Source organism: Anabrus simplex, chromosome 4, assembly GCF_040414725.1.
Source record: "Anabrus simplex isolate iqAnaSimp1 chromosome 4, ASM4041472v1, whole genome shotgun sequence".
NCBI classification, from domain to species: Eukaryota; Metazoa; Arthropoda; class Insecta; order Orthoptera; family Tettigoniidae; genus Anabrus; species Anabrus simplex.
This window is the reverse complement of record NC_090268.1, coordinates 212,212,261-212,234,670: the sequence shown is the minus strand read 5'-3', so window position 1 is coordinate 212,234,670 and position 22,410 is coordinate 212,212,261. Positions and strand designations below refer to the sequence as shown.

General features: G+C 42.9%; 1 protein-coding gene across 6 annotated transcripts in view; it reads left to right on the top strand.

Moving 5' to 3' along the window:
* Nucleotides 1-22,410, top strand: part of Idua (alpha-L-iduronidase) — a 276,679-nt gene that overhangs the window by 62,656 nt on the left and 191,613 nt on the right. For 2 of the 6 annotated variants that reach the window (XM_068227207.1, XM_068227206.1), the window contains exon 1: nt 16,757-17,255. The exons of the other annotated variants lie outside the window; for them this stretch is intronic. The gene's annotated coding sequence lies outside the window, so the exon portion shown is untranslated. Of the gene's footprint in view, nt 1-16,756; nt 17,256-22,410 lie in introns of those variants that run through there. 6 annotated transcript variants of the gene reach the window in all.

Here is a 22,410-nt window from a genome sequence, read left to right as displayed (position 1 = left end):
GAATGCATGTCATTTGGAAATAAAAATGTAAATAAGGGTCAAATCAATGTGGAAAATTACATTTCACTCAGTGACAGTTTTACTTTCTTAATAAACGCGCAGACAAGCCTCAAATATAATGTCAGGCCTAGTGTAATCTAGTAGTATGCATGCTTTGAAACGAATGAGGACATGCGTGTATATGTGTGATTTTCTACGTATGCTAGAGAATGAATGTGATTGTTACATGCATGTTGTCAATTCGTCGATCATAATTAAGAGGAGAATCATCGAGAGAATTCAAAGTGTTAAATTAAATTAGTGAAATGTTCGGCCGTCAAATGTGTGTTGAGGAGTGTTAAATTCCAGCATCTAGGAATGAACCAGGTAGTAAGATGTAAATTCAAGGAATAATTCCTGTTATCGTAGGAAGAGTCCATATTTACAGGTCGTCGTATTGTAGAATGGTCTAACTAAACGTGGATAGCGTCTTCATTGTAATGACACGATAGTCATGTGAATCTGATTATAGTGTACAGACAGGCCTTGGGAAGGTAATAGTGAGATTGAGAAGTGTAATTCCTAAAGCTATAGAGATAGTGAGATTGAGAAGTGTAATTCCTCAAGTTGTAGAGATTAGGGAGCGTGTGTGATCTCCCAGAGTGTAGAAATTCCGCCAGGGCTAGCGTGGTCGGGCGAAGTGAACAGTTACTGTAATTACCCCAATGATTGTCATAAACGAAGGCCCATGCGCATTCATCACCCACAGTTTTGTTTAATGAGTTAGACAGTGCTTTTGGGAAGTGACCTGGGAAGGGCATATGCTAGGTTCATTTCAGAGATAGTCATCGTTGGTATGAATGACAGGCGAACAGTGTTCATGGCTGAATGTTAATATTATGTATTTTGGTTTGTATGTGAGACTGACATTATGTTTACAGGTGTTGTGAGTGCGTCATGTGTTTAATTTATGTTGTAAATAATGTGTGTCCGTGGTAAATTGAAATCCACGTGAGGGATGATATAAGTGATTTGTAATATTGTTGGTGCATAAGAAATTAGTGCGATTCATTTTACCAAGGTTTAGAGTTAGTGTTAGTCATCCCTTAAATATTTACGTAGAGGTCGGATAGGATTTCACCACAATGTTTTGTGGGCATGAAATTTGGCTACTCACGCCATTCAACGAGAAATAAAATACAAGCACAGTTTCCGTTTTGCGTCAACATTAAAGAATTAAATCCGCGAGTGTAATATGGTATATTCGTGTTCATTATATATAGGACTTTGGACATTCATATACGCAATGAATTTTACAGTTATTGAATCCAGGGATGTTTACTTTGTTTTGTTTAATTTGCCTTACAATTTATGTGTTTATTTTGAATAAATTAGGATCTGTTTTAAATCAACTGTTGCCCATTATTCTGTAGATAGCTGCACCCATTATACAGTGTCTGTTTATCGAAGTATATGTTCCCAAAATCTGAAATAGCGGTGGAAATTCGAATTTTTCATAGAGGGTTAGGACCGGACACGCCTGAGTGGCTGGCTAGTTGGGGCATCACCAGATTTTGGTGGCTATATGGGGACAGTACTAACCATTCACCGGACATGGACGTTTCCAGTAATATTGATCATGAAGAAACAGTGCAGTCAACTAATAATAGTGACCTCGATGATGATGCTTGTTGTTTTAAGGGGCCTAACAGCGAAGGTCATCGGCCCCTAATGGAACGAAATGAATGACATGAGACATGAAGTTAAAATTTTAAAAAGTATCCACTGACTAGAGTTAAAAAAGAATGGTGATGAAGAAAAATGAGGGTGAGATTAAAACATTCAGTGGATCTAATAAGCAGTGCCTTATGTTCTATTAAAATAAGAGAAAATAAAGGAAAATGAAGGAATAAGGCATTGCCCAGTAGTACAGATATTAACACATAATTTACGTTAGACGTTAAAATAACACATTAAAATGCGCAACACGAACTAAAATGAAGTCAATGAGATAAACGGCAACTGACATAAACAACACTAGGACAAAGGACATCATCACACACGATAAAACAGACCGCTATCCCTCATAAAGCGGATGACGAGGTCTACTGACTGCTCGTCATCTCGCAAGATAAGGGAGATTGTACTCGGAAGGTTAAGACTACGGCGCAGATCGACCAGGTCCACACACTCCGTAAGGATGTGTACCACGGTAAGATGGTCACCGCAGGTACACACCGGAGGGGGTTCTCCTTTCACTAGATGGGAGTGCGTCAAGATACCGTGGCCGATCCGAAGGCGACATAATACCACGGCTTCCCTCCGCGAAGCCCGAAGGGAAGTCCTCCATACCTTCGTTGTTCCATTCATCGCTCTCAGCTTATTGGGAAGTGGAATGGCCTGCCACTCCATCTCCCAATGAGACATAACCAGATGTCTCAGCTGAGAGCGAATATCACTTGCTGGAACCTTGAAAGGCAACGGGGGCAGTGTAACTGCCTCCTTGGCAGCCCGATCTGCTAACTCGTTTCCCTCTATGCCCATGTGGCTGGGGAGCCACACAAACGGAATTCTGGTGCCGGCATCCGAACACCCGGCCAGCAGGTCCTGGATCCGCTGCACCAAAGGGTGCCGAGGGAAACAGGTATCAATAAACTGGAGCGAGCTCAAGGAGTCAGTACACACGAGAAAGTGTCGGCGTTCATTGTACAGTGCGTACCGCAGAGCTCCACAGATAGCATAAAGCTCCGCTGTGTACACACTACAGGTTTCCGGGAGAGCAAAACGAAACCGATTCTTTCCGACAACGAACGCACAGCCTACCTTCGTATCTGTCCATGAACCATCCGTGTAAACGACGACTGAACCTGGATAGCGGCCAACAACGGACAGGTAGAGCCTCCGATAAATCGAAGGGTCCGTGTCTCCTTTCGGGCCAGTGTGCAAATCCAGGATGATTTCAGGTCGTCGTACAACCCACGGAGGTACCGCACTTGGTTGTCTGACAAGGCAAGGAATCGAAGGTACGTAAAACAATTCATAACTGCTATCCAAGCGTATCCCAACCGGCCGCGTCGCACGAGGATAAGCAGCGTACAACAAACGGTTGCCATTGCTGAACACGCAGGGATAGCTCGGATGAAGTGGCATCTGTAGCAAATTTGCAGCATACGTAAGTAGGAGTTGCTGGCGTCTCAGGTGTAAAGGCGGCACACCAGACTCAGCGAGCAGGCTAGTGATGGGGCTTGTACGAAAAGCTCCCGTCGCCAACCTAACCCCGCTGTGGTGGAGACTGTTCAGCTTCGCAAGAACGCTTGGTCTTGCGGAGCCATATGCTGCACTGCCGTAGTCTAACCGGGATAAAATGTGTGCCCGATAGAATCGCAGGAGCACCACGCGGTCAGCTCCCCAATTAGTGCTGCTAAGAAACTTCAAGAGGTTAAGCCTCTTGGTGCATTGCACTTTTAGCTCCCGCACGTGTGGCTCCCACGATAATTTACTGTCAAAAAGGAGCCCAAGAAATCGGTAGGTGTCAACAACTGGAAGAATGACATTTCCTAGATAAAGCTCAGGTTGTGTGTAAAGAGTACGTTGACGACAAAAGTGCACAACGGAGGTCTTTGCGGCAGAAAACCGAAAGCCATGTTCTAAGGTCCACTTCTCCACCTTCCTAATAGCTTGCTGTAATTGTCGCTCTGCGACTGCCATACTGCACGACCTATAGTGCAGAGCAAAATCGTCCACATATAGCGACGGTATTACTGCTGGACCAGCAGCAGCGACAATACCGTTTATGGCAATCGCGAACAGAGTGACACTAAGGACCGATCCCTGTGGGACTCCATTTTCCTGAACGTGATATTGCGAATATGTCCTCCCTACTCGGACACAGAATAGACGGAGGGACAAAAAATTCGCAATAAATACCGGCAAGTTACCTCGGAATCTCCATTGATGCAGGACTGAAAGGATACCATATCGCCATGTGGTGTCGTAGGCCTTCTCTAAGTCAAAGAAAACAGCTACCAAGTGCTGTTTAAAACGCATCCTGGATAGAGCTCTCCAGGCGAACCAAGTGGTCAGTGGTGGATCGAGCGGCTCGAAAACCACAATGGTATTCCGACAAGAGTCCTTGTTTCTCCAGACACCACACGAGTCGGCGATTTACCATCCTCTCAAATAGCTTACACAAGCAGTTGGTAAGACAAATCGGCCTGTATCTTCCTGCATACTTAGGATCTTTGTCAGGCTTGAGGACAGGAATACTATGCCCTCTCGCCACTGAGACGGAAAATCACCCTCCATCCAGATACGGTTGAACACACGAAGGAGATAGAGTAGACAATCACAACTAAGGTGTTTCAACATCTGGTTGTGGCTATTGTCCGGTCCAGGAGACGTGTCCTTGCAAAGCGCTAGGGCGCTGCGGAGTTCCTACTCCGTAAAGGGCACGTTGTAGTCCTCTGAAGCTTGAGAGGCAAAACTATGGTGATGACGTTCTGCCTCTCGCTTCAGAGCGAGGAAATCAGGATGGTAATTCCCGCAGCCAGATACATCCGCGAAATGACTAGCTAGATGGTCAGCAATCAGGAGGGATTCAGTGACAATATTGCCTGCAATGGAAATTCCCGGTACAGAAGATGATCCTTGAATACCCGAAATATGTCGAAGCTTAGTCCACACTTGAGATGATGGAGTATGTGACGTCATAGACGACACATATCTCTCCCATGAAGCCTTCTTACTTTGACGAATAAGAACTCGCGCCTTAGCGCGGAGTTTCTTAAATGTTACCAAGTTGGCCGCAGTAGGCTGTCTACGGTAACGTCTGTGAGCGCGACGGCGTTCTTTGATAGCTGCTGCTATTTCTTCGTTCCACCAAGGAACGAGCTTTCGGCGAGGAGTCCCCGAGTAGTTCGGAATGGACTCCTCAGCAGCAGCAAGAATAACTCGGGTGATGTAAGTTATTTCCTCGCCGACGGTCTGCCTTATATCATCGTTAAAGGCAGCTAACGATGAGTAATTTGGCCAATCAGCATGTTTCAAAATCCATCGAGGGGGAGCCTCGACGGATTTTTGGTTCATCAAAGTAAGAATGATGGGAAAATGGTCACTGTCACAGAGATCATCGTGTGTATGCCACCGAAACAGTGGAACCAATGTTCGGCTGCATAGACTTGCGTCTATGCGAGAATATGTGCCGTAACGCACACTAAAGTGAGTTGGTTCCCCCGTGTTCAAAATACATAAATCCAGTTCTGTTACTAATGTTTCCAGCTCTCTCCCCCTGGGGCAAGGTGTCTCAGAGCCCCAGATGGGGTGATGGGCGTTAAAATCGCCCAACAAGAGGAATGGAGGTGGAAGCTGATCTATAAGATCAGTGACATCAGTTATGTTAAGAGCGTGACCTGGTGGGAAAAAAACATTACACACTGTTGTTAGGCAGCGGAACGCGAAAATCTACAGCCTCGAGGGGAGTTCTTAATGGAACCTCTTCGCTGTAGGTATCAGAACGTACAAACATGCCAACACCACCGGACGCCCGGTGAGCATAGTATCGTTCTGTCGAGTATAGTCTGAAATTTCTCAAGACCGTATGATGACCAGGTCTGAAGTTGGTCTCCTGAATACAGACTATACTCGCTGCGTACTCACTAATGAGCTCACGAAACTCAGCAAGAATTGGATAGTGTTTAGGCTTACGAGCATTTTTTCGCTCATAACCTAACACTCCTTTTATAGTCCACACTACGGCACGGTTACAGTGGAATTGTAACGGTTATGACAGCGTGCCGTAGTGTGGACTATAAAAGGAGTGTTAGGTTATGAGCGAAATATGCTCGTAAGCCTAAACACTATCCAATTCTACATCTGTAGATGTAGAGGACAGCGCGACATCCATCCCGTCATCAAAAGATGGCAGGGGTGCCGCCCAGAACTTCGACGCTTTTCGAGCGCGAGGGGGTCCCCTACGAGGAGAGCGCGCAGGTTTGGGAGCAGGAGTGCCTCCTGGCGCACACTCATACCCGCCAGATGGGGGGCAGGACTTCTCCTTCGCACGGGAAGTCCGAGAGCGCTCAACCTGGGCGCTCTTCTTCCTCTTCTTTTTTTCGAGTTTAGACGGGCTGGGAGATGGTTTCCCAGCCCTGGTCGACGATGCCGCCTCCGCCGGCTGGGGCACGACTTCAAGCTATAGTCGAGTGTACGGGCAGGTGTATTCGCAGAATTAAACTTACGGCGCGCTTCCTGGTAGGAAAGACCATCCAGGGTCCTGATCTCCTGGATCTTCTTCTCACTCAGGTATGTCGGACAATTCCGATCCCGAGGAGAATGAAAACCGGAGCAGTTAGTGCACTTGTATGGAGTTGTGCACTCCTCCGCGCCGTGAGCTACTTGTCCACATGTACCACATAAAGCCTGATTCGAACAGCGAGATACCATATGTCCGAATCGCTGGCATTGATAACATCGCATAGGAGGCGGGATGTACGGCCTCACATCGCAACGATAAGTTGTTACCTTGACTTTCTCTGGCAACACTGACAACTTGAAAGAGACAATGAAGGCACCAGTGGCAACGTCTTCACCGTTGACCTTGCGCGTAATGCGCCAGACGTGTGTCACGCCACGGTTCTTCATGTCTTCCATCAACTCGTCGTCAGTGTTCAAAATAAGGTCGCGGTGAAAGATGACTCCGCGAACCAGGTTCAAGGACTTATGCTCCTCCTCTTTGACGGGGATTTCGCCAAAGTGCTCGCACTTAAGCAACTGGTCAGCTTGCAGTGCTTTACGAGTCTTTAGGAGCAAACTACCGTTGCGCATTTTCTTAAGTTCCTCCAGTTTGCCGTAGACGCCTTCGATGTGCCTACTAAAAAGGATCGACTTCACCAGCTTAAAATCGTGCCCATCGGTTCTGGTAGCGACCAAAAACCTAGGGAAGCTGGAACCCTTTCCTTCACGCTGCGCATGTTCCCAGGGAGTTGAACCTCTCAGGGAAGCGAAAGTTAAAGACTTAGGTGGGGGACCACCTTGAGAGAGCCGACTTCGTTTGGAGCCATGCCCGATAGCTTCCTCCCCGAATGCCACCCACTCCGATCAGGGGTCTCTGTAGCCGAACCAAGCAGCCAAGGCAATACCCACCTGGTCATAGCAACTACTGCCCGGGGTCCGATGTTGGACGATGCCTAATACGGGATGACTGAGGCAATGAGCACTAAGACTCCCTTCCTCCAGTCACCCGCAATAGCATGCACCCCATAGCGTGTACAGAGCACTAAATATAGAGAAAAAAATAAAAAAATAATTAATAATAATATGTCCTTCTGGCATTCGGCTGTGCGGGGACCTGTGTTATCAGGCGGATACTACTGCCAAGGTACATGGCGCTCCCACCACGCAATGGTCCTGGGTGGACAGTTGCGGGCTTTTGGGCGTAATCGCACACGTAAGAGGCCCATCTCCGGGCAGCACGCACATCAAAATTTTGAATGGTCTACATCTGACCCTCGGAAAAATAATAAAAAATAAAGAGGAGACCATGGCCACATGACCCTTTACGTCGCCTTCTACGACAGGCAGGGATTACCTATGGATGTATTCAGCCTCTCCCATCCACAGGAGGTCCATCACATTATACCAAACCGCAATCCATGTCCGCGCCAAGTTCGCCCCTTTTGTTGCCTCTTACGACAGGCAGGGGATACCGCGGGTGTATTCTACATGTGCGTCCCCCACCCGCAGGGGGTAGTGAGTTTGGTCCGCGAGAGGTATTTTATTTCCCTCAAGTCCGCCGGCAAGCCGGTTAGGATCCCGCTATCCGCTACCTGGGACGTGCCACTTGGGAGTATCACCTCTCCCCCTGCTACGCCATCGTAGTAGGTTCGTGGAATAGTGACCTCACACCAGCTCTCGGTGGTGAACAATCTTCATCCAATACATAATCTGACAAGATCGTTATACCCAATCCGATTTACTACTATTCAGGACATCGCGGTCCGTATGTAATCTACGTGGAGTCAGCTGATGAGAAAAACACTGGAAATATTCATCCCATGGCGCATGGTAGGATCTTCTCCGATAATAAAATTGTCGATATAATATCTATCAAACTGAAAGATGCGAAGCGCATTCAAATTCTATTTGACTCAGCTGACAATGCTAACATTTTTCTAACACACCCCATTTTGACTTCTCATCAACTTAAAGCTTTCATTCCAGAGTCCTTCTTGTTTCGCATGGGATTGATTCGGAGGAGGACATTATCAAGTACATTGAATCCCCCGTTCCTATAGTTAAAGCCCAACGGCTCAGCAGACGTGTGTCAGTTGAAGGGCAAGTTACCTTTGTACCTACGGGATCGATAAAATTAACCTGCAAATGCCAAACTTTACCAGAATTCGTTACTATATTCCACTTAATGCTAGAGGTTCAGGCATTCATTTTTCGCCCTATTATCTGTGGGAAGTGTCAACGCTATGGGCATACATCCAAAAACTGCAGAACAAATTACCCGAGATGCGGTAACTGCTCTGAGACTCATGAAACTCATACATGTTCAGATTTAATGCGTAAATGCCTACACTGTGGGCTGAATCATGGTGTAGGATCCGATAGATGTGAAGTTCATCAGCAACAAATCGAAATCAAGCGCATGATGTGTGTGGACAATATTTCCTTCCAGGAAGCCCAAGAAAAACTCCACCAACAGGGTGTTCTCCCCTAGCGTCCAACAGCTATTTCCACTGCTTAGTACAAGCAATTCGCGTCTCCACGTGAGACTCTTCGCAAACGGAAAGTCACTGAAGTGATTCACAGCCCAATTAGACCAGCTCCCCGACCAGGCTATGATAGAGCAGGATATCACGCGATATTACGCAATCCTATCTTGGAGCATGCTCCACAGGTATCTCCACGAACCTGCTACGCAGGCGTAGCAGAGGGAGAGGTGATACTACCACGTGGCACGTCCCAGGTGGCGGATAGGGGGGTCCTCACCGGCTTGCCGGCGGACTTGAGGGAAATAAAATACCTCTCGCGGACCAAACACACACCCCCTGTGGGTGGGGGAGGCAGACGAATAATACACCCACGGTATCCCCTGCCTGTCGTGAGAGGCGACTAAAAGGGGCGACCAAGTGTTGATTGTATTAGAACCATGAAACTACTTGTGATTAGTACCACCGCGCGGAGAACACCAAGGGTCGCTTTTACTCGTGCGTACTACCACTACATTAGGTACGAAATTGGTTTGTGATTAGTAGCACACAGGAGCACCGTGCGGTCGGCTTTTGCAGTACCTGTGATTAGTACCACCATATGAGCAGGACCATGGGATGATAGCTACCATGGTTCTGCCTTGCCTGTGATTAGTACCCACTATATGAGGAACACCACGGGATAGGGGAAGGTCCCTGTGGTTAGTACTCTTATGTGATGAACACCATAGGTTTGCGTTGCCTGTAAATGGCGCCGCAAAGTGAGAAAAACATAGGTCTGTATTATATGTCGATTTTCATAAGCTCTGAGTAGTACAATAATGTGTGGAATGCCGCAAGTCTCTGCTACTTTTGATTAGCACCGCAACAGAACAAATACCATGGTTCTACTTTGCTAGCGATCAGTACCGTTATGAGGGGCCTAAAACTTCGATTTAGGACCCCCTTTTGACTGCCCGCATAATCGATTCAGTGTTATGCTATATCAGTAGTCCCTTGGTCAGTAATACTATTTTGTCACGTCAGTTGATGTGAATGTGAGACATTGCGGGTCGCATCCACTGATTGTTTTAAATTCATGTCCATCCATTCATTCTTCGTTCTCACGCTTTTGAATTCTGGTCAGTGGAGAATTTTAGACTTTTAATATGTCATTCCATTTCGTCTCATTTCGTACCATTAGGGGCCGATGACCTAGATGTTAGGCCCCTTTAAACAACAATCATCATCATCAACCACAGGTATCTAGCTCACAGGCTCAACAGCCAAAGGTGCAAGTGGAACAGTCAACTTGCACGGCTTCCCCTTCAGAATGTCATCAGACTTCATCTGATCGCTCTGCACTCCCGCGATTATCAAATAATGTTCAAGCAGAAATGTTGCATGATTTCAAGCGGTTAGCAGCAGTTCTGGGTGAACAGCCTCAATGGGCTCATTTATTAAAAATCCTCTTTAACAAGGTTAGTCAGTTTTTCGTAGAGGAGGATGGGAATACTGCAATGAAACAGTAGGAGTATTACTCCAAAAAAGCATGAATTAATACTTCTCATTCAAGAATATCATCCCCATATTATTATATTACAAGAGTCATGGTTAAAACCTGACTCCACCTTTTCAGTACAGGGTTATAATGTTGAACGGCTCGATGATTGTGGATATGGTGGAGTACTCACTTTAATTGCATCGCACATACCATATACTAACGTCTTACTACCTTATTTGATTCCTAACACATACTCCTTGGCTGTGAGGGTACAATATTTCCTTATCGTGAACCTCTATTGCCCACCTTACATACAAGGCAACGCCTTTCAATGGCATCACTATTTTTCACACTTTTCATCCCAAGATAGTTTAATAATAGAAGGTGATCTCAACGGACATCACACTGACTGGGGATGTGTCGATACCACAACAAAAGGTTGTCATATTTTTAATGCAGTCTTACATAACCATCTGTTTATTTTAAATGATGGCTCCCCTACGCGGCTATCTCCACCCGAGCACCCTAATAGTGCAATAGATCTATCAATTTGTTCCGAAAATGTCGTCCATAAATCAATGTGGTACACGCAAAAAAACACTCATCTAAATGATCACTTTCCAATCATTATTGACATTATTACACAACTTCATCCGCAGAACATAGTTCTAAAACCTCAGCGTAGAACACGGAGTCTGCAAGATTTTGATTTTGGCCTCTTTCATGATTATATTTTAAATCATATTAAATTCGCATCACAAACATCTTCTGCCTATACTTCCGTACATCAGCATATTCAAAACTACCTAGATATATATCACCCTTTTCATTATCGCAAATACAACAATAATACTAAACGCTTAACATTCACTGGTGGAATAAGCAATGCGCCGCTATGGTGAAACGAAGACGCAGCCTGCTCAAAAGTTTAAATCAAAATTTCACTCCTGCCAATTATTTGCAATATAAAAAGTACACTACGCACTTGAGAAAAGTTTTCAACGAAAGTCGAAGGTAATCTTGGAAATGTTTTATTAACTCCCTCAATAGAAACACATGTATTAAGGACATTTGGACTGCTATAAAAAAATTAGCTCATACTGGATGCAATAAACTCGACCAACCACACTTCGAAAGCATCTCCCAATTTTATGACACCTTAACTCCGGATTTTGTTGTTCAAGAATTTCAACAGTATTCTACAGAGCCTCTTCCTGGTAAATTTCTCACACTCTCCCAACCTATATCTTACCTAGAATTTTTTAACATACTCCAAAATGAACCTACTTCTGCTCCTGGACCTGACTATATTACCTATAAAATGCTCTCCCATCTTCCTTACCATGCACATGCCATAATCCTAGCGTATTACAATCAAATATTAAACTCAGCTGTTCCTCCTTCTGCATGGTTTACATTTACGCTCGTACCCATACCGAAACCAAAACTCTCGACCACAAATCTAATCGAATATAGAGGAATCTGTCTAGGATCATGTTTAAGGAAGGTCTTCCTCAGTATTATGCTGGAAAGGGAGAAGCACAGCGGATCCCATTAATATATTATTAACGGATTTAATGCTAGCATAACAACGTAAACATGGAACAATTGCTACTTTTCTTGATATCAAAGCTGTCTATGACAACGTACCCATACACATGTTACAGTCGAAACTTCATAACTTACACCTTCCTGCTAATTTTATCAAAATGCTTCAACATCTTTTATATTATCGGCGAATGGAAAGCACATGCCAAACCTCTATGTCTAATGTACGATACGCGTCTAATGGGTTGCCTCAGGGCGACATTTTAAGTGGCCTATTATTCGCTTTATACTTACAGGATTTAGAAGGTATCGTAATACGCGATGCAATAATATTACTTTATGCAGATGATACAGTCATTTATTCTTCTAATGAAAGTCTGGACGTCTGCAGAACTAATATCATTCGAGCATTAACTACTGCTAAAGCATGGTTAAACGAGCATGGTTTGCAACTATCCTCTGCTAAAAATGTGGCTATGATTTTTAGCATAAACGCAATTATAATACAGAATCTTTCAGAATCGCAAATATTACAATTCCGATAGTACGGGTGCACAAGTATCAAGGTATATATTTAGATAATAAACTGTCCTGGAAACCCCATTTTGAATACCTTTCGAAAAAGACTAAAAAATTTACCAGTATATTGAAATTAACAGTTCGACGGAACTGGGGTGCTGATCCCGTAACGGCTTTATTACTTTATCGGCATACAATACGCTCGCTTTTAGATTATGGATCCTTTTATTTTGATATTGCTTCCTCCACTCTTATTCACAAGCTCAATGTAATTCAGCATCGAGTACTCCGATTATGTATAGGTGCTTTAAACTCTACCCCGACAAATGCGTTACTTGTTGAAACATGTGACATGCCTCTCCACTATCGCCGTTTGTATTAGGTTTTAAATTTTTATTGCCCCGAATGGCGCTAGCTAGACATCCTATCCTACCCAAACTACAATTACTGGAGGCAGGGGCGTATAGAAGGAGGTGCCCAGGGGGCCTGGGCCTCCCCGAAATAATGTATACGCCTTGAAGAACTGGACCAAAATGATGGGAATTTTCGATTGTTGTTGAGATACCGAGCCTACAGTAGAGATAATATTCTTAAAGACCAATTAATGACCAGTGGTGGCAAGACGATGTACACAAGTTCTTTCATTCAAAACGAACTTATTAACACATTCGGTCACTTCATGCAATCAAAAACTGTAGAAAATGTCAGAAAGTCTGTTTTTGATTCCGTTTTAGCAGATGAAACCACTGACATCAGCCAAATCGAACAGTTTTCTCTCTGTGTACGTTAGGTAGAGGACCAAACCTTCAAAACCAGAGAAGATTTTCTGACATTCGTCCCCGTTTTTGACGTCACTGGAGCAGGTTTGGCCAACACAATATTGGAGACCTTGTCAACATTAGGGTTTAACCTAAACACAGTGAGATCCCAAGGGTACGATGGTGCTGCCACGATGAGCGGGCAATTCAGAGGAGTACAAGCTTCCATCAGAGAAAACCTACCGTTAGCCCTGTATACACATTGTTCTTCACACACTCTAAATTTATGTTTGTCAGATGCGAGCAAAATACCTTCTATAAGAAACTGTATGGGAGTCATAAAAGAAGTCTGTGGATTCATTCATATGTCAGCCAAAAGAACCAAAATATTGAAATCAATGATGGGTAGAAAGGCACGACTCAGTAATTTTATTTGAAGACATTTTGGAGCCTATCTTTCTCTCCCTTTCCAATATAGAAGAGGAATTAAATGATTCAGCAACTAAGGCTCACACTCTAAGTAGTGCTATTAGTCAATTTGCATTTCTTGTTAATCTTTTTGTTTTGAGGCGGATGCTATCAACCACGCATAACTTATCTGAGCAGTTTCAAAACAAAAATATAGATCTTCCACAAGCCTTGACTAACGTCACAAGTGTCTTCCACCTTCCATCGAAGGAGAGGGCAAATGCTGATGACTCATTTAAAGCCTTGTATAATCAAGTAAAGTCATTTGCTGCCAAACTTGACATTAAAGAAGAGATTCCAAGAATTTGCCGCCTTCAAACAGGACGTAGAAACGTCCTCTACACCACAGAAGAAGAATAATATCGAGTGCCATACCTGGACGATTTTTGTAACTCACTAAAAGAACGCTTTGAATCTCACAAGGAAACAGTTTCATTCTTACAAAACAACCTTCCACAATTGTGTATCATAACAGATTTCGGTTTACTGGAGGGTGCTTTTAGTTTCTACGAAGAAGATCTATCACATAAAGAGATTGTGCAAAGTGAGTTTATGTTGTGGAAAGAATAGTGGAGTCAGGAAAATCCTTCAAATTTTCCCAAAACACCTGTAAGTTCTCTAGAAAAATGGGACAAGACTTTCTTCCCCAACATTTATACCCTTCTCAAATTACTCGCAGTTCTTCCTGTTTCTATCGCAACCGTAGAAAGAACTTTCTCTAGCCTAAGGAGACTGAAGACTTACTTTAAGGAAGAGCACATCTGAAAGTAGCCTAAACGGGCTTGCTTTACTCTCTATTCACAGAGACATAATTAGTGACGAAGAAGTTCTTGATAAGTTTTAAGTACCTATACCAAGAAACCTGGACTTCGTTTTGTAAGCATTGGTTTACTGTATGTATGTGTGTATGTATGTATGTATGTATGTATGTATGTATGTATGTATGTATGTATGTATGTAAGTATGTATGTATGTATGTATGTATGTATGTATGTACGTATGTATGCATGTATGTATGTATGTATGCATGTATGTATCAGCCCAAATCAAGGTTTCCTTTTTCCTTTCTAAAGTGTTTGAAATCGTCTGACCTCTTAAAATTACTTAACCTAACCTTACATTAATCTTGGCCCCTCCCAAAAATATATTCTATATTCGCCACTGACTGGAGGAATATCGGCATCGTTCTCAACAGCCATCACGAACTCCTGCTTTGTTAGACGCATTCCACTTGACGCGACAATATCGTACTAGCATTCAACAAAATATTTCGCTTCCATACAATATTATGCACTACAGACCTAATATTTTAGTGTCTCAGCACATTTCCTTTACTAACAGCACAATGCAACCTTCCGAAATACCTAAACTCACACTTAAAATGGCGATGAATGACCTCAACCCTACACTCATAATATATACAGATGGATCCAAACAAAATGTAGGCACGGGGGCCGCATATAACATTCCGCATTTACACGTTAGTGAGCAATACACACTTCCACACCATGCCTCAATATTTACTGCTGAGGCTTTCGCTATATGACAAGCTTTGTTATACCGGTACCCAAAACATAATCACGTCTCCAAAGCGATCATTCTTACAGATTCTTTAAGTGTGCTTCAAAGTTTAATGCCACATAAGTCCTATACAAATTGGTACATCTGCAATATTCGACGTCTTTTATTTGAACTCGATGAAAATGGTGCTGATATAACGTTAACATGGATAAAAGGACATTCGAACAATGCCGGCAATGATCAGGTTGATAAAATGGCAAAGCAAGCTGCATCCGGAGCAGGCATCAACGCTTTCATAGCCCTTCCCTACACAGATTTCACGCCTATTATTAAACTTGCTATTCAACAAAAATGGCAGCACAACTGGACACACTCGGCGAAACTTAAAGGAAAATATTACTATCAGCTGCAACCACGTATTGCTAGTCACCCATGGTTTTCAACAACAAAATATCACCGCCGTCTCGATCCTCCTATAAGAGAATCGAGACGGCGGTGCAAAATATTCACGAAGGCATATTACTACAATTGTCAGATTACGCTTTAATCACGCTTTGACTCCAGCTTATAAATTCAAATTCAAGTTAGCAGATTCACCCATGTGTTCATGTAATAATAGTATGGCCGACGTTAATAACATTTTCTTTCAATGTTCCCATTTCACCCTACATAGAAAACGTTTTTTCCACTTTATGCTTGCAAAAAATCCAAGTACCCACAACAGTCGCTCGCCTCGTTCAACAGCCTACACCTTCACTTTTCTTGCTATTCATGAATTTTTGGATAATTGTAACATTAAACTATAACTTCGTTCGACTAGTGAGTCTTATGAACTTTTCACTCGCATCCTCCTCTTCATAACTGTAGCCCAATCTCTTTGCTGTAGGTAACCTATGACGACGTTATGCTTTAGACCTGTAACCCTAGTGTTTTTACAAGTGTTGAACAATTGTATCCATCATACGTAAAACTCAGTCTGTTTCTCTTGAAGATTTGTGACAATAAGTGTTGTGACAGGGTAACGGCTTTTCAGCAGCGCCCAAGATAATCCTAAGAAGAAGAAGAAGTCTCTTGTCTCCCGGTCCAGCTGAGAGAGTTATTCTTATTACTACTCCTTGACTCTCATATCATCAATATCATACGTCTTCGCTTTAATCATTCCCTTACACCTCTCTATAAATTTCGATTTCGCTTACAACCGCATCCCCTATGCCATTGTGGATCTGTAGATGCTGATATCAATCATCTCTTTTTTTCAATGCCCATTGTACAACTCTCCTCGCCGATGCCTGTACTCCAACTTAATACAATACAATTATCCACTCCCCTCGTCAATTGCATGTCTCGTATACAAGCCCTCTCCCACAATCATACGTATCTTAAATCAGTTCTTAGATCACTCTAATTTACAACTCTAACCCCACTTTTCCACAATACATTGACACTACTTACATATTTCATCATATTCTCATTTGCCTCCCGCCCTCCCTAACGCCTCCTCTTCAACCAAGACACATAGCTACCGTTTATTCTCATCTCCCCCTCCACCGATCGCGTGTACATTTTCATTGATGTTCATATCAACACACTGTCGCCCCTCTTCATCTTTTGTTTACGATTTCACTGACACTTTGCCCTCTCTACATCCCCCATATACGTTGCTCAGATATTTCTTTCCATCTGTCCAAAGTCCTACACTCTCACATATATCCACCGCTCCGTCGTTCCCCTGCCCTCTCCTGCTTGTCCCTTATATGTTGGCCCGGTGTGTATGTTTTGTAGAAGTCGCTGAGACGGCCACTCTAGCGTGAAGATTAGTATACCTTGTGTCCCTGTGCTTTTCCTATATCTCCTAGTCTTGTATACGTATTTCCTCACTCTCAATTGTCTAGGTGATACGTCTTTTCCTGAACTACTTCAAGTGCTTTGAACCCATTTTGTGAGTTTGCTGCTTGGTCTACTTCCCTCAATCTTCAAATACTTCGTACTCAGAAAACATTGTCAACTGCATTGGTGTACTACTTTATTGAAATTGTGTGCGTGTGTAGAACTAGTACAAATATAATACAGTATTGTGTCTGGGTGAAATAACGAGCCCAAATCAACTTCACGAACAGAACAGAACAGAACAGAACTACTCCTTGACACGTAATAATAGTATGAAGGGTAAATGAAGATAAAGTCATAAAGTTGGAATTCAAGAGGACAAATTGGGGCGAAAGGGTGTTCATTTGGAATAAATTGGAATAAATTATCAAGTGAAATGTTCGATACTTCTAAGTTCTTTTAAGGAAAAGCTATTTGATTGATTGAATGTTATAAGTACTAGCGTAATATCACACCGTTGCATTTAACTCTGTATCACGAATTCGTTAATTGAATGTCACTGTCAAATACATGACTTTGTTATTCCTGAAAAGGCTCCTTATGAATGAATAGAGCTTGTTTTATTAGAGGGGATAATTACATAGCCTACTGTGTGCAGATATAATTGTTAATTTTACGTTAACCACGTATCAGTAAACGAAGGTTCATAAATAATAAGTCGCATTTCACTTACAAGCGATACTTATTCAAACTATGTGAACAACACATCACCATAACAACATAAACATAGGAAGTCATTTTTTACTCTCTCGCATCATGATGCGGCTTGGCCACTGCTGCCAACCCTGTGCATCCACACTTATCCCACCATAGGATATGTACATTGAAAACACAACATCCTCCCACCTTGATTTGGTGGTTAACAAATTTTAAAAAATACGCATTAAAAATGTATATACATACAAGTCGGAATACATACAAAAATGAGGGATGTATACAATACAATGAAAACCCACTAAACAATAAGCTCAACCATTACAAATCTAATCTTTCAGGCACCTTTATCTGCCTGCCACTCCTGCTAGTCCTTGGCATTCCTTCACTTTCAGAAGGATCCTGGGATTCATCAGTTTTATCTGATGACCTAACTTCCTCTACCCAGTCAGACGAGACTTCTAGAGGGTATACCCTTTGAATGGGCCTAAGTAAGACAGATGTTGCAGTCTGCAACCGTACTAAACGAGTGACAGTGTCTTTACCCGGCAAATTTTCAATAACTCGTTCCAAGGGCCAATCCATACGCTTGACATTATCGCTCCCTACAAGGACTATGTCTCCTAGTTTGATTTTGCTCTCTTCTTCCTTTACTCCTGGCCTCAGGATTAACAAACCTAAATACTCTGATCTAAACCTTTTACGTAGATCTGCCTGTACTTTCTGGCGATATTTCAGCCTTCTGTTGAGAGACATTTCTTCAATAAAATCACAATCCGGCATTTGAGTTTCTTTAACATCCTGCAAAAACAGTGAGGGTGACAAGGGAAGTAGTTCACCATCATTCTCAGAAATATATGTTAAGGGTCTGGAATTCACAAGCGCTTCTGTGTCGCAGAGAACCGTAGACATTTCTTCATAAGAAAGCAGGGCTCTGCTTAGGACTTTTCGGAGAATCTGTTTCATCACACCAATCAACCGTTCCCAAAATCCCACCCACCAGGGGGCTGCTGGAGGAATAAACTTCCACTCAATTTTCCTAACACTACTGTACTGCACAATTCTATTCCAATCAACTGCATTGAGCTCATTCGAAGTTCCAGTAAAGTTCTGACCATTATCAGAGTACATTATTACGGGTCTCTCCCGGCGTGCAATGAATCGTCTGAACCCCAGCGTAAAGTTCTCTGTTGACAATGCAGACAATAATTCAAGGTGTACTGTCCTATAGATGGCACATGTGAATAAACAAATCCAGGCTTTGGTAGCACCTTTCAGCAGAGTGGCCCTGCAAGATCAACTCCTACCACTTCAAATACAGCTGAATCCTTAATTCGGTCCATTGGCGGCGATGCTGTAGGGGCATTCAGATTATGTCCCACCTGTCTTAAACATACCACACATTTTGAGAGTACATTTCAGATGATTTTCCTGGCTTTCAAGATCCAAAACTGTTCCCTCAAAATGTTAATTAGCGTTTGGACTCCGACATGTGAGTTCTTCTTGTGTTCACTCATAATTAACCGGTGAACCACTGGATGAGAGGTTGGCAGGATCATGGGGGCACAAAAATATTCCTTATCTTGCCTATTAACTAGTTTTGTTTTTTAAGTCTCAGAATCCCTTCATCATCCATAAATACCTTTAAAGCAGCGAGGCATTTGTCATCCTCTGAGATGAACGACTCTTTTTGTGTCAGACGTATTACTACTTTTTCCGCCATACGAATCTCTTCACCTGATAATTCTCCCCTCCTCATTGATACTGTTTTCTGTGAGTTATGGATGAACCTCCTCATCCACGCAATCATTCGTACGATTCTATCATAGCTTGAAAAATACCTCTAGTACCAGCTAAAACCATGATATTTGCATTGATTGTTGTGTGTCTCCTTGGGTGTATGACACCATTCACAGACAACCGATTCCTTCATAAGACAGCTCACCACCTGTGTCGACTCGTCTGTTTCTTGACGAATCACCTACTCGTTCACAACTATCTCTCCCGAAGGCCAATCTCGTGGAGGTTCTTTCAGCCAATCTGGTTCCTCCCACCATTTCAAACTTAACAGTTTGTCTGCCCGGCACCCTCTCGAGACAAGATCTGCGGGATTCTGGTGACAAGGCACGTGTTTCCAGGATTCGGGAAGAGTCAGCCTTCGTATTTCCCGAACTCGGTTGTTTACAAACACTGTCCAATTGTCTTGTTTTTGGATCCAGGTCAAAACTGTGGAAGAATCTGTCCAGAAATAAAAGTCAATATCCTTCAATGTAAGCCCATCTCCCACAGATTTACATAATCTGGCTCCTACCACCGCAGCAATCAACTCCAATAAGAGGAATGGAGACAGCTTTAATAGGCGATACTTGTGCTTTGGCAGCTAGAAGACATACCTTCACTTCTTCATTATTCTGTATTATAAATACAACCGCTCCATAGGCTACCCACTGGCATCACAGAAGGTGTGGATACTTACTTTACTGTCCCTTCTTACATAAAAGACCCAACGTGGTATCTTTAAGTTCCTAAGAAGTGAAAGATGTTGATACCATGTCAAAAATTCAGTTCGAGTACCAGCATCAGTCTCCTCGCCCACGACACCCCATTCCTCCAAAGTTTCTGCAACCATAGCCTAGGAATTATTAATACAGGACTGGCTATACCAATTGGGTCAAAGATCTTTTGAGCAACAGAAAGGATAGTATGTTTTGTCACCTCACCTACTACAAAATTTTCCATCCATTCTAAATTTAAAGTCAGAGTATCCGAACCAGTGTCCCAAAACATTCCTAACACCCCAACTTTTGCAGTGGAATCAAAACTGTAGTGACTGGACTGCCATCCCCTTAAATTAAATTTCCCAAGTTTCATAGTATCACTGGCTTCACTGATAAACTGCTTTAATTCAGACTCACATTCAACGCTAGTGACCACATTGTCAACATACAAGCTTTGTTTCAGTTTCAACATGATTCCATCGTTGTAGTGAGGGCTTTGCATTGTTTTGTTAATGTGATAATTGAGAACCGCTCCCAAGATGAATGGACTACGTCTCAATCCAAACACCACCCGTTTGTGTCGAAAAACTCTAACCTTTTCTCGGTCTTCTTTATCCCACCGGAAGAAACGGACATTATCTCTGTCTTCTTTTCTAATACTAATTTGCAGGAAAGCTTTTTCTATATCTGCTGTTACACCAAACTTTCTTTCTCGAAATTTGAGCAAGACAGAGGGAATGAGTTCAATGAGATTAGGTCCACTTTCTAAACACTGATTGAGGGAGGGCGAGGTTCTCTTCCTGGCAGAGGCATCAAATACAGGACGCACCCTAGTGGTGCTATTTTCCTTCACTACAGCCCGGTGTGGTAAGTAGTGCCCATAAACCATAGATACCTGAGGAGGAACTTCTTCGATTATTGCAAGCTGTTCCCACTCACTCAGGCATCATCGTAGAGATTAAATAATTCCTGGTCATGCAGTTTTCGAGTCGTGGACTCAAGTCTCTTCAATGCCAAATCTCGGTTATTTGGAAGAGGTAAATGCTCCTCCTTCCAAAGCAAAGGTACCTCATAGCGTCCATCGTCAGTTTTTTCAATGCACGTTTGAAAACTTGTTTGGATCTCAAATTCTCTCTCTTCTTTGGACTTCTGAATGGCCGAATCTGAGATACCGATTGTATCCAACTTCCAGAGGTCACAGACGTCATTGATGAGCAGCGAGGTAACCTCTACTGCTAAGTTGTTCGCCGATTGGCACAGTACTTTACCCATCACCGTCCAACCTAATTTGGTTTCTATAGCCACTAGTCCCGAGTCTAACATTTTGAGCCTCCCTGTCATTAATTTACCTGCTACATCTGCTCCGATTAGTAAGTCGACAGGTCTATCCCTACCTTCTACATCAGTTAAAGAAATATTAGCTTGTGAAATCTCTGTCAACCACGGCCCTTCTTCGACTGAAGGAATACCATCACATATGACAGACTGATCCAGAGCTTCAAAATTACATTGAAATTCACCCTGCAAACTTTGTAATTCTACTTTATAACATAAATGTTCTTTCACGTTAGTTTTTACACCCCCAAAGAGGCTGTGTTTAATAGTTTCATTCCTCAGTGGTGTGTAACCCAATTTTTCCGTAATCTCTTTCCTGACATAGGATCTCTGTGATCCTGAATCAATCAGAGCTTGTGCTGAGACAGAAAATCTAGGACCCTTAATAATTACAATTAAGGTATGCGAAAGAACTTGGCGGTTAGTGGTACTGCTTAGGGAGGTTGTTTTCGCTTGATCTTTATGTTTGTGGTCTGAACTATGTGAGTCAGAACTATTTTTAGAATCTTTCTTTCCGTTACTAGGTACATCAGGACACATTAAAACATTGTGATTCTTGCTACAAACCAAGCATCTCACAGCAATTTTACATCTGTTTATGTAATGACCCTTCTTCAAACAACGAAAACAACCCTTATCTTTCAGTAACCTTTGTTTATCTGGTAGGCTGAGCTTCTGGGCCTTAAAACAACTTGAAGCCTCATGTCGGCCATCACAAAAAATGCAACCCTGTCTTTTATCTTCTACCCTGCTGTTTATTAGCAACTCAGTAGCAGTGGCAGGCTTATTACATGACAATACTGTCTGAGCATTATTGTAACCATTATGGTGAATACCAAACCCTGCTACTGCTAACCTGATTCTTTCTTCAGATTCAACTTCGAGTTTCAGAAATTTCATAATGTTTTCTAACCTATCTTTACCATCACCAGTGGTTACAAAAGTACTGCTTCTTTGCCATACCCTCAGCAGTTCCTCAGGTAAGCATGATTCAACCAGAGGATATAGCATAGCAGCACACTTATCTGAAGTGACACCCAAAGTTT